We start from the raw sequence: 12,614 nt of genomic DNA on the forward strand, positions 1-12,614 counted from the left end.
ATGAATGGATGAGTGTTCTTTCAGATAAATCCAGTGCCACAGATACAGGTCAAGGCGACCAGCCAGGTCTGATTTTATCACCACTGTTAATTCCCTGGGCAGACGCTTTGGAATGTAAAGAGAGACTTAATCCAAATGAAAGAGGTTACAAATATTTTCTCTTTTCTAATCTGCATTTACATCAAGAATTTGTATTTTTAATCCCAAATCTCCCTCTGAATATCAAAATTAAGAGTGCTGATGTCAATAAAAATGAAGCCCAACACAAGTGCTTTTATTTATTTTATTACCAAAAATAACATTGATTCCTATGACAGAAAAAAACCACTTGAATAGGTAATTAGAATCCAACTTTTAGCTTCCGTGCAGATAAGAGATAAATCAATGGCTGTTTTTGTTTAATTGCATAACTCGTCTTAGTCATGCATGAGCAGCTGAACTCTGTAGGCTGTGTTCCTTTTCAAAATGCAGAGGAGAGGAGAGCCACAGAAATGTCTGATGTGGAGTGGCAGCTGAGATCAGTGTCGAAAGCTCAAAAAGACAGAGGCGAGGACCAAGTCCAGAATGATGAACACTTGCAATGCATTCAGGTACACATGCTAATTGTGTACCTGAATTGCAGTATACAGTATATACTCAATTTTCAGTTGCTTATGGCATTGTCATATTTTTTAGGAGGAAATGACTGTTGTCCTATATTGGTATGCTATCAAATCTGAGAGGTGAAAGAGCACAAACTCACTACATTTTGCTTTTTTTGGCGAGGGCCTGAGGCTTTGTCAGCAAGCCTTCCACTTCTATGTGTGTACTGTTCTCAGAGACTTTGAACAAATATTGCCTTGCACTAATCCCTTTCCTGAGAGAGGAGAGCGTCTGTGGCCTAGAGACAGGCTTAATGAATAAATTTTACGCAGAATAGAAATGGAAAATGGAGGAGGGAAGGAAGATGCAAATCTATGATTCACAAAAACAGAACAAACTACAGTAATAGGAGAAAATAGGAGGAAATATAGCAGAGAATTTGGTTTATTCCAATTTCATGTGTATATCTATTTCATTTAATAAGAAATATGCAGAATTTGATTATGAACGAACTAATGTCCACAGAGATTTTGTGACATTTTTCTGCAAAACAAACAAACTCTAATTAAATTGATATGAGCATTAAAATTACATACCAACACACCACCCAGGTATTTGCAGTTACAAGACCTTTAGCTATATTGATACAAATATTTATATTTAGTTTACTGACCACACATTAGCATCAGCAGTTCTCAGAATTTATATTCTTGAGAGAAGACATATCTTTAGGCACTACTTATATTTAGATTACCAGCAGCCTAAAACTATGGTTCAACATTATCAATCTACAAGCCGAGGTGAGTGTAGAATAATGCTACATGATCATATTTACGCAGTTTTTCTGGGTATGCTTATTCTCATTTTGATAAATATGTTTGCTAAAATCATAGACAAATTAAACATTGGTATTTAAACAGTTATGGTAGCACGCTCATAATACATTCTTTCCTTATAGGAAATATGCTTTTTGTAATTTTCTGTCATTATGATGGTCAAAACAAAACCTACGTTGTATGTAAAAATGCTCTCTAAAAGTCAAAAGCCTAGGCTTCCGCTTTCTCTGAATGCATCATTTGCAAAATTACCTCTACTTCCTCCTCGTGACATGACATTAGATTATTTGTGCATGTGCATAAACATCTCTCTGTTCCATAGTCCTTGTTGCTGAAGTTGTTCTATGGATTGTTCACGTTGTCCACTTGCATATTTCTGATCAGATTCAAGCTCAAACATGTACAGATGTATTTGAGAAGTTTCTATTTTGAGTGAAGAATGAGAAAGATAGGTGAAATCCTACTACTATTGTTCGTTTATGTGTCCTCCGGAAACTATACAAGTCTAATTTATACAGAGTGATGTTGGATAGGCTGCATAAAGGACACGTATAAGATGAATAATTTTTGATTTTATTAACTGTAAATCTTCCAAAGATATTCCAGTTGAGCTCCAGAATAAAAAATTACAGACCTGGAAATGTGCATGATACTTCCTGTAAGTATACTGTAAGTTACACATACAGTATAACCCTAAAACTTCATACTGATGAAGCACTTACTTGTAAATCTGACTGTATAAGGGTGCCATAAATGTATTAAACTCTAATATGAATACAAATTATGTAAAGTAAGAATAATTGATGATTGTTACCGTATGTGCTGTGGGAATTTGTCCTCAGGTGCGGGCCACAAATGAGGACCTGAGGGCTCAACAAAGGAAATTGTTGGAGACAACATAGGCCGCGAAAACAACCTTTCCGAGAGCTGCTGTTTGCTTCTTCTTCGTCTTCTGCATTAATAAAGACAAACAGTGTTCTCTCTCCAGACTGGCCTATGTGTTGGTTTGCTTGCTGCTGTAAGATTTGGAGTTCAGGGCTTCACAGGTAGACACACTAGGAGCAAATTGGTGAATGTGCCCTATTTACTGATAAAAAAGCAGGACCACTAAAGATGCAGCAGTAGTGTAGCTTCAGCCTCTAAGCCCTCGCCATCCTCTCTGTTCATCAGGTCAGTGTGTGCAACCAAGCAGCAACATCTCCCACATGTTACTCACATTAGTAAACGTGCTGCACACGACAGATTGTACAGTACATACTGTCCACACATGCCTTGACACTGACCTCGACAGACACGACACAAGAAGCTCATAAAACACCATGAGACACAAAAAAATCAACTCATTCACTCAGTAAACAGATTCAAGTACACACTTTGCCCTTCACATAATGCAGACAAATCTAAGCTTGTATTGCTAGTACTTAGTCTGGCTAACGCTAGACCCTACCACAAGTGAGGTTGGATCTGGCGCAGAGCTGTTCATTTCCTCATATTTAAGGCGGGATCAACGAATGTCAATCAAATGCTTCTGTACGCTACTGGACAAACTTGCAGCTAATCATATCAACGATACACAATGACGTATTCAGAGTCTTTAGGGAGCAGCGCAAACACATCCTTTTTATGAAGGAAAAATCATGTAGCGCAAGTTTTTGTTCTATTTTCAAAGTGAACTTGCCTTCCAATTTATTTAGCACACAATCTACTGCTGCTTTGAACGGTTGCTGCACCTCCGTGGCCGCCATGCTGGATGTAGACAGAGTCACTCTATGGGCGACATCGCCTTGAGCCCGCCTCCCCATTCTGTTATTGGTTCCCTATCTCAGGCGAAACTTTTGTCTTGGTGGCCATGCTAACATTCTTAGCGAAGTGGAATGTCGCTGTAAAGAGAGCATGGGTATACCCAGGCTAGCTAGTACTGGGTTGGACCTCCTTTTGCCTTCAGAACTGCTTCAGTGCTTCATGGTATAGATTGAACAAGGTGTTGGAAACCTTCCTCATTGACATGATACCATGGCAGATTTGTTGGCTACACATTTAAGATGCGAATCTCCCATTCCACCACATCCCAAAGACGCTCTATGGGATTGAGATCTGGTCACTGCAGAGGCCATTTAAATACACTCATGTTCAAGACCGGTTCAACCGGTTTGAGCTTTGCCATGGCACATTTTCTTGCTGTAAGTAGCCATTACAAGATGTGTGGCATTTAAATGATTCCCAGTTAGAGGAAGGAGCCCAAAGTGCGCCAAGAAAATATCCCCCACACCATTATAGCACCACCACCAGCCTGAACTGTTGATATAAGACAGGATGGATCCATGCTTTCATGTTGTTTACACCAAATTCTGGTCCTACCATCTGACCTTACCATCTGAATATCTCTGCGTTAATCCAGACTAATCGGACCAGGCAACAATTTTCCAATCTTCTATTGTCTAATTTTGGTGAGCCTATGTAAGTTGTAGCCTCAGTTTCCTGGCCTTAGCTGACAGGAATGGCACTTGGTGTGGTCCTCTGCTGCTGTGGCGCATCTGTTTCAAGGTTTGATGTGTTGTGCATCCAGAGATGCTTTTCTGCATACCTGGGTTGTAACGAGTGGTAATGAGTGAGTTACTGTTGTCTTTCTCAGCTTGAACCAATCTGGCCATTCTCCTCTGACAGACATTTTACTGTCTAACAATTCATTAAGTGATTAAAAAAGCCTTCCTAAATGTACCATTTTAAGATCAGTTTTGAATCATTATCATTTTGCCTGGTTGAAGATACACTCATGCTACCTCACTAACATATCTGACTTTACTAAAATAACCAATTGCATTCTATAAATGTGACTTAATATGAATATAACTTAATATTAAACTTTATTGGCCAAGACAGTTTTACAATGTTTGTGACTGAACTCAGTGACGCATGAATCTACTGCAAAAAAAGCTGTATGTGGTGACACATCTTCCTGGAAAAGGTTCACTGAAATCACATGCTGTTCTGATGAAATGATAAAACTGCCCATCAATCTCTACAGGAGTGTCTGCAGTCGATTGTACTATACAAGCAGTAAAAGTTATATTATAACTTATACTATGTATAAGTTTTTTTGGTGCAATACTACTATTTGATGCACACTCACCAAACTGAGCAATAACTTCAAAAAGGTACAACAGTGTGATGCTATTGAGCAAGGCACAAATGTGTACACCTGATAGAGCTCATACGTGCAACAATTTACTGGCATTGCTGAAAAAATGTATGAAGACTTCAAACTTTGTCAGATAAATAAACAACACATATTGATTTTATGTTTGATGTTGTTGTGTTTTTCTCATTGCGTGATTGCAGATCATCCTTTTTTCATTTGTTTTCCTCTAGCACAACACTTCTCATGGCAAGGCAGTGACGCACAGACATTTAAATGTCAGTGTGGTCTGGAATACGTTCAAGTAAAGAAGTTGTAGTTCTATGAACAAAACTGTCAGAGTAGTTAATCACAACCTAATGCAATCTTTCATCTCTTACAACATAAAAATTAAATGAGACAGAACTACTTGGAACTATTTCTTATAGTAACAATACATTTTATTACCTAGAGCATTAAAATCTTAATATGAATCAGTGAGAATTAAAATCAAAGATAGAAATATATTTGAGGGAATTAATAACACCCAGAGGAAGAACAAATAGGCTATAGTTTGTGAATGGAGGTCAGAAAAACAAAACACACATGCAAATCTGTTGTCATGTAAGTGTCACTGATAAAATAAATATGTGTGACTCTGACTGAGACCCCCCAGAGAGAAAGGTGCACATGTTCCCACATGTGCTAATACAGCAGACACTTTCGTCCTCTCTCTCCCTCGGCTATGTGGCCCCCCTGGCTCCTATAGCTTTGTCTACTACAGCTTTGCTTTACTGTCTTGGCAGTGCTTGAGAACCTTTAGCCTACATACCATGAGAACAAGGAGAGGAGACTTATTCTGAGTAATAAGTGTCTTAGTCTTAGTCAAGGAGACATGTCACGGCCAACAAGAATGTGGTCTGTCTGATTAATCTGGTAATGGGCCAAGGAGAGGAGGTGCTGGGCTATGAGTTAAAAGGGAAGGACGTTTTTCAAAGAGATGAGCAATGATTTGTCATTTGTCAATGCAACAATTAGAGAAGAAGAGAAAAGAGGCTTTATGAGACTCTGTAGAGCCTGGATGAGAATGTGACGAATAGTGGCACTGTCTATAACATAACATCTTTTCTAAGAAACAGAACCACCTATATGGTGCTGACTATTTTTAACCATGTTCTATTTGCATTACGCTGTCAGTGTATTTAAGAGGTTGAGGTTGCATGGGGCATGACCTGCAGCACATTAATGTTGCCTGCATCGCCATGAAGGGATTAATGATTGCAGTGGAAATGTAAGCAGCATTTGAGGAGATATTAAAACTGCAGAAACTGAAAAGTAGCAGGCATACATGATCGTAGATGCAAAGCCTCCTACATAATTCAACAGTGCTGAAGAGAGAATGGTCCTGGTCCAGTGTTTCGTCTGCTCACTTTACTTGTCATTGTTCTTAACAGCCAATGAACCAATACATTTTTGAGTGAGTGATTGTCAGCTCACAGGGAGACAATAGTGCAGCGAACAAGCTGGAAGCAGTAGGTTTAGTTCAGCTGGTTCAGTTCACAGAGACAGAGGAAGTCTTCAGCTCTGGGGAGTCCTCAACAGAATATGCTGCTCTTCTCATTCAGGCGTGCTGTGGGGATTCCTCACTAAGATAGACACTATACTTCCCAGCATGCAACAGACCCTCTGGGCATTTGTCTGTCTGTCAGTCAGTCAGTCAACCATTCACTTTTTACTGCAATGGAAGATGTGCTCAAGTACAAGTAAAAGTTGAACTATCACAAAGGAAAATACTCAATGACCAGTAAACTGAACACTGCATACAAAGAGTACATTTAAACAAGTAGTAGTTAAATGTGCTCAAGTATGAAAAGAATGATGAATCCTGCATTTCTGTTTTCAAAAATTAACATGACATATATTTAACAGTATTTAAATGTTGTATTGTTGCTGGTACAGATAGTGTATTTTTTCTAATTTGGAGGATTTTGTGCTTTTAGTTCAGTTTTACATTTCTCCACAGTTGCAGAAACATAGTTCAGAAGTCCATTATTTTCTGAAGGGTTTGTGTTGTTAAGCATGCAGCTGCAGCCAGGAAGCAATTACCCTAATTATTATCTCCACACTTTTAAAGCTCACTAATTATTATATTGTATCATGTTTGTTTATGTAAAAATGGAAATTTGTGGTTTTAGGAGGAGTTCTGCTCTGTAACTTCGGGCAGAGGCTAGCTGTTTCCTCCTGTTTCCAGTCATACACTGTGCAAGGTTAATAATTGTCTCCAGCATCATAGTTAATGCACGGACATGAGAGTATTAAGTAACAGTTTGATAGAAAATGATTAAGTGTAAGGAGTTTAAAAAAAGATCTTTCTGTAGTTCTTAAGATAAAACATTTTTATGCAGCTTAAACCAGGTTGTTTCCAAATCTGTAAATGAAGATAAATGCAAGATTTTAATCTACAAAATAAAGCTGTTAAATAGTGGAATAAAAAGATTTTGATACAAGATTTCTGGAAACTGGTAGAGGAAAAACCTCCTAATAAGGAAATGTATAAAGAAAGTCACTGTACATGAATTACAATAAGAAATATATGTTCTTTCCAATAAAAATTTAAATTTTTAGGCAAATTAGTCAACCCATTCATTATTCATTACACTGATGTTTGTTCTTTGTTGCAATAGTCAGGAGTTGTATGAAGCAATACCACAAAAACTGTATTAAATACACATTATGCATTTCCCAAAGACATTATGTTATTTTACAAATGAAACATCCTTTATAGAGTGTGGGTTAGAGGGAATGGATGTTTCCAAATACCGGAAAACATGTCTCTAAATGTGTCCATGTCATATTCTCCACAGAGTGTTCAATTCCAACCTACAGTATGTCTAGCTCACTCCCTCCTTTTTTATGTCCAACATAATGTCAACAACATCTGTGATTGTTTGTGTGTTGGTGCATGTATGTCTCAGAGGTGGTGGTGGGAGGTTAGGGTTGTGGGGTGGTGGTGGTTGTTCTTACTGTAATGTGCTGAGCTGTAATTGTTAATATGATGTTGAAAGAGAAAATCCCTCCACAAAGGTATGTAACCTCACAGATCAATCCTCTTAACTGATTAAAGCTTTACCAGAGGTTGCACTGCAGCCATCTGCAGGTCAGCTGCCTGCCGTTATGGAACAAAATGGGTTCAGTGCTGATTAGGACAATTACAGCTGTTGTTGTCTTTGCAGAAATAAATGAACATCAACAGCAGCAAAGTGAACATTAAGCATTAAGTCTTGACTGAATTTAAGGTGTATACTCATAGAAATGAAGCAGATGCTTTGCGTTTGGGAGTGTCTGACTGACAGCACATCACTCTAAGAAACATCAATATGATGTGATCGGTCCATGGATTCAAGTCCGAAGTCCATTCACTTTCTAACAGGAAACGTGTGCTTCAAGTAACTTTTATTGCTTTCTCTAATTTCTGCTTCTTTCTTGACCCAGTTTGGACACTTATATCATCTGACTATTTTCCTCTGTGTCTGCACTTCTCTGCTATGTCACAGTTAAGGAGACTGGAAGTGGGTCAGACCAAGCATGTGAGGGGCCCTGAAAGGAGGTTACCCAGCAGGCTAGACCATTGTCCCCTCACTCCAGGTATGAAATCGTGTGTGTTTCGTGTGTGTGTGTTTGTGTGTGTGTGCCTTTGGTGTCTCTCTAATGCACTGGGTGCTCTCATTCAAATGATGTTCTATTTGTAGTATCCATGGTGATAATGATTTGCAGTCATGGAAAAGGGGTGGAAGGACAAGTGGATGCATCTATTTGGCACACATGGGTGAGATCTCTGCTCTCCCTGCCAGTTTATTTACCCTTTCAAAGAAGTGGAGGAGTGTGCTGAATAGGAATAAGTGTCATTGAGGGTAAGGATGGGTAGAAAGTTTCAGAATGGAAGAAAGAAAAACAAGTAAAGAGAGTAAAGAATTTAGAGCTTCAGTCAGGCCCCAAGAGTAAGTCGGCTTTGCTAGGAGACACGTAGCTGTACATTCCCAACATGACTAGAGCTGCTGTGTTCTGCTTTCCTTGCAATTCTACAGTATAGGGTATTACATAACCAGCAGCCTGCGGTAAGAATGACAGTGTTTGTTTATGAAACATTTACATTGGAGAAAACAGATCCTACACACCACAGACACACTGTACGAATCCAAAGACTACACAGCCTTAGAGGAAAACCCCATGGCGTGGAAGGCCTGAAAGTCAGCTAACATAATGTTAAAACATAAGAAAATGACTGACTGCTTTTGACTGTGCACTGCTGCAGTAGACAAAGAGAGACTTCAGAAGGCAAGAGAGGGAGGAAGAAATTGGGCAGGGTGAGAAACCAAAAATTAGCCGAGAACAACTGTTACCTGGAGACTATAGATGGGAATGGGTGGGGGAAAAAGATAGCTCTGTTAAACTGGATATGAGGTGTGTGTTCTTGTGTGACAATTGCCAAAAACACAAAGAGAATTTCCAATGGGATAATAAAAGAAACTAACCAGGTGTACACACACACACACACACACACACACACACACACACACACACACACACACACACACACACACACACACACACACACACACACACACACACACACACACACACACACACACACGCGCGCGCGCGCGCGCGCAAGATCATAACCAGATTTTATAATTCCCCTCTCTGTCAGGGGCCTGTTTTGAGCAAGCGAAGGCCTGTTAGCTTCAGCACAAACCAGCTCCTCTCTCTCTCTGCAGCAGCACTCTCAGCGGTCCACTGTGGGGTGATTTCATAACTAAAGGCAACAGAGACCAGGCCATCAATCATCAACCAATCACAGCAGATATCTACGTGAAAGTGTCCCAAAGGGAATATAAATGTTACCCATGGTGCCATGTGACCAGGGATAAAGAAACAACCCCTCACTGTTCGTCTGATACTTCATAGTTGCAGATTTGTTCCACAGGGGACGAGGACATTATGCCAATGTAGCATCAAATGTAGCAACAAATCAAAGCTATCAAATCTAATTTGGGTGACTTCTTTTCAGTGTGGAAGCCTTTTTTGCATTACACACTATGCAACTGAGGATCTATTTCAGATCTGTACAGATTTGTTTCAGTCTTTCGCTGACATCAAGGACTCTAAATATCTGTGTTACTAAGACAGTTATGAAAACTGGTTGTAGACCATTTCAGCTGCACCAGAGAAAAACGTGACGCCGGTTTCCAGGCAATCAGGACTAAATTAAACTAAACTGATCACTCAACCAAAGTCTGCACATACACATAAAGTCAGTACATTAGCAATCTATTATCGTGCTCTAAATGCTCTGGCTTATCTAACCGAGGGGGTGAGACATTTGGGGTAGTGGTAGGCGACAGACAAATTGAGATGGAAAAAGAGAGAAAGACAGAAAGGGAGAGGGATTGCTTGGCTTGGTGCTGGTGGGGCAGTTAGATAACTGAAGGTCAGAGGCAGAGTGTACTGTGCTCTGAGTCACAGCAGGTTCTGAAATACCGCAGGCTGGGGAGACTGGGCGCGTTCTCAGTCCATACCTGACCTCAGCACCTTTTCCCCTTCCTCAACACTCCACTCCTCTCCACACTCATAACCACTCCACCCTCACCCTTTCCCCTTCTTCTGTGTGTACTGTATCTTCTACTTTCTTATTTTACACAGGCACTTTTTGACCTTTAGACGAAGGCAGAAAATCTTCCATCATTTTACAATCATACATCTTTTATAACCTATAACCCAACATGTATCTAAACAATTTAGGACCTCTTATACAAAAGCAGATGTCCTGTGGGATCCTCCATTTCAAGCTGTTTACATAAGCTGCCAACATGAGCAGCATGGTTCAGGAATTGTGTCAAATTATTGCCTGTTTGTGAGCAACCCATGTCCTTCTGAGCCTAGGCTCAAGATTTGTCATCTATATGCTCATCTGGACACATGTCAACCCCTTTAAAGGGAAACGAAGCCACCAAGTCTGTAATTAACATCCTTCACGTACATGCGAGCTCACAGCGAGGCAAACAAAGCAGTTGGTTTTATAACAGGAATGCAAGAAAAAGATAGATAGTGATGGTGCATTTGGGGGACAATGTACTTTTTGTATTGAGTGAGGTAGAAGATTGTCTTTGGCTCTTAAGAAGCCGTGCCACAGAGGGTCACCTTGCTTGTTTGTTTTCTTTTTTTTTTTGTGTCCGTTTTCCGAAAAGCTCTAATGTAATCTGTGCGCAGAGCAGCTCACAGCTGAAGGTAACCCGTTGTTTACAGATTAAGTCCTGTTCCTTCAACAGAACAGGCTGACCCAAATCGTTAAGGTCAGTAAGAAAAAAACAGATGATACTGAATTGTTACAGTTGTGTTTGTGCATGTGTGTGTGAATAATGCACACCTGCTTGTGCGTAAGGGAAAATGTTCTCACTAAGGCCCTTGCTGCAGTCTTTGGACCAGTGTCATGTGTGAGTGTTTGAGGATCCCGTGGTGAGAGTAGAGTATTGTGTTTCTATTTTATTTATTAGCCTCTTATATAAGCACCAGCAGGGGGAAAGGACATACTGAGACAGGGGTAAAGGGCACCAAGCTATCAAATGAAGTCAGAGTACACAGAGTCCGACTGTAATCGAGGACGTATAGGAAATTACTAGAATGAAATTACAGGACCATATATTTAAAATGTTTATCTTCTGGAAAATATTTGGACAATGCCTGTGAAACTAAATAGAAATTACAAGAATTACAATAAGAAACTGAAGCATTATACAGTAAACTTATGTGCAAAACTATGTTTCCTGATCACAGCAACACAATGTATTATATGCAGCACTTTTTGTATCTGTTTCTGTACATAGATTGGTTGCAAATGTATCCAACTGACCATCAGACAGTGTTTAACAAGAACTCATCATACAGTAAAGTCTGCAGGGGCTGAGACGTTACTGCATATTGACGAAGTAGAAAACGGAAATCATTGCTCTATAAGAATGAGACATCACAAAATAGAAAAATATTATAAAATATATATGAAACAATACAATTATTTTAAACACAAAAAGATAGAGGCATAATAAATAAATATCTTGAGATGATCTCTCTTATTTTTCTTTTGTTTTTGAATGTACGAACACGATCTCAGCACGAAATGTGACTACAAAACAATATTATTATAAATCCAGGAATGAAACCAAAGTATCAGCCAGGTAATGTTAGCATTCAGAATATTATCCAACAAAAATACCCAATATAGCCAATACCCAATTAAAACAGGCATACAGCATCTGTGCTATCTGAATACACACACACACACACACTGAGGTCAACCAGGGTATTAGTGAAGGTGAACAAAGAGCTGGCTGAGACTAATGAAAATACATCTTTGTTTACTTCAAGAATCACCTGGCCTGATACTGACCCAGCTGCTGCCTCCCTGAGGGCCTAATTGGCAGAGCAGTGGCCAAGTTACCCCTGAATGACACCAGAGTTGCTCCAAGTGACTGAGCCATGTTTCACTGTGTCTGCCTGCAAGGCTCTAGGAATAGAAAACATACACCCTCTGCTCATCCTCTGGCCCTGTCTGTGCTGTCCTTACAGAAAATGTGATGTAACGTAGTGAGTCCAGGTTCAGGCTGGACAGTGGGACAATGGAGGGAGCAGAGAGAAACAACCTGAGGTGATACAGAGAGAAAGACGAGATGAGGGGAGAAAAGTAAAAAAAAAAGAGGGTAAAATGCTGCAGCCCTCCCCTCTGTCTCATCTTCTTTCAGTGCTGACTGTGTAAAGCAGTGCCTCCCCCTCTCCCCTCCCCTCCCCTCCCTTCCCCACTCCTTACTGTGTGGAACTGGGTTTACATAACCTACTGCAGTCTGAGATAGCGCAGCACACCACTACTGACAACACCTTCGCTTGCAAGGCAACACAATATTTGCATGAAGCAGCATTAAACATTCATGCTATGTGCTACATATAGCGCAGACTGTGCTGAACAGGACATACATGGTTTCTATTCACTGCTGTGGGGATGCAAGAACAAGCATGTACAAACACATGCATAC

This window comes from Scomber japonicus, chromosome 1 (assembly GCF_027409825.1).
Source record: "Scomber japonicus isolate fScoJap1 chromosome 1, fScoJap1.pri, whole genome shotgun sequence".
In the NCBI taxonomy this organism is placed as follows: Eukaryota; Metazoa; Chordata; class Actinopteri; order Scombriformes; family Scombridae; genus Scomber; species Scomber japonicus.